Source organism: Euprymna scolopes, chromosome 10 (assembly GCF_053919585.1).
Source record: "Euprymna scolopes isolate OS-2025 chromosome 10, ASM5391958v1, whole genome shotgun sequence".
Taxonomy (NCBI): domain Eukaryota; kingdom Metazoa; phylum Mollusca; class Cephalopoda; order Sepiida; family Sepiolidae; genus Euprymna; species Euprymna scolopes.
This window is the reverse complement of record NC_136491.1, coordinates 53,962,991-53,963,834: the sequence shown is the minus strand read 5'-3', so window position 1 is coordinate 53,963,834 and position 844 is coordinate 53,962,991. Positions and strand designations below refer to the sequence as shown.

The 844-nt window shown below is 44.5% G+C and overlaps 1 protein-coding gene across 1 annotated transcript in view; it reads left to right on the top strand.

Moving 5' to 3' along the window:
• The first annotated feature begins 439 nt into the window (after positions 1 to 439).
• The window catches only part of LOC145285994 (uncharacterized), a 1,089,650-nt gene continuing 1,089,245 nt past the window's right edge, over positions 440 to 844 (top strand). Inside the window, exon 1 of the mRNA XM_080134585.1 lies at positions 440 to 844. This exon is cut by the window's right edge and continues 588 nt beyond it. The gene's annotated coding sequence lies outside the window, so the exon portion shown is untranslated.

Sequence of the window (844 nt, the reverse complement as noted above, 5' to 3'; positions counted from 1 at the left end):
GGCTTGCTCCCAGTGACTTTTGATTATTCCCTAAACTCAAGGAAAACCTTACAAGCTGTCGTTATGAGACAACTGAGGAAGTTAGAAGGGATGTGACAAAGGTCAGTGTACTTGCTCACACAAAAAGAATTTCCACGTGGTCTTTCAGAAGTTTTTGGAAGAGTACAACAATTACATTACAGCCGGAGAAGATTACTTCAGAGGAGACTGGATGTCATGTATTTAATATCAATAAAAAGTGGTCAAAAAAAATATTAAACTTATAGAAGACAACTCGTATATAAAAATATATGTGTTTGTGTGTGAGAGAGAGTGGGTGTGCATATGTGTATGCGCGCACGTGTGTGTGTGGGATAATAAATAGATAGATAGATAAATTCGATTATATTAGAAAGTTAAAATGGAAACGTGGATGAGCGGTCGGGTTATGCTGTTGAGCGAATAGGGAGACTTTTAAACGTGGCTGATCTACGTCGAAAAATGTTTGAAAGCTTTCTCCCTGTAACCCTCTGCACAACAACGCGCGATCGCTAGCGCACACTATTGTGTTCGTCATCCTCATTCTTTTCTACCAGTGTTTTTCTGCCGATATCGCTAAGCCCGACTCCATCGCTGCCTCAACCGCCTAGCCTTCCCCAACCCTTTTTCTGATCGACTACGTAACAGCGACGCGAACACCAGTACCTCAGCTTGCTCAGCCAAGGAGCTTGTAGCGAGGCTCGTGAGAGCTGACACACGCCGACACGTACGCGAGTCCGCACCCGACACACGCACGGCACACATGTGCTGCCATCTCAATACACCCCCGCGTAGACACTCAACAGTAACAGGAGTATAGAAGTAT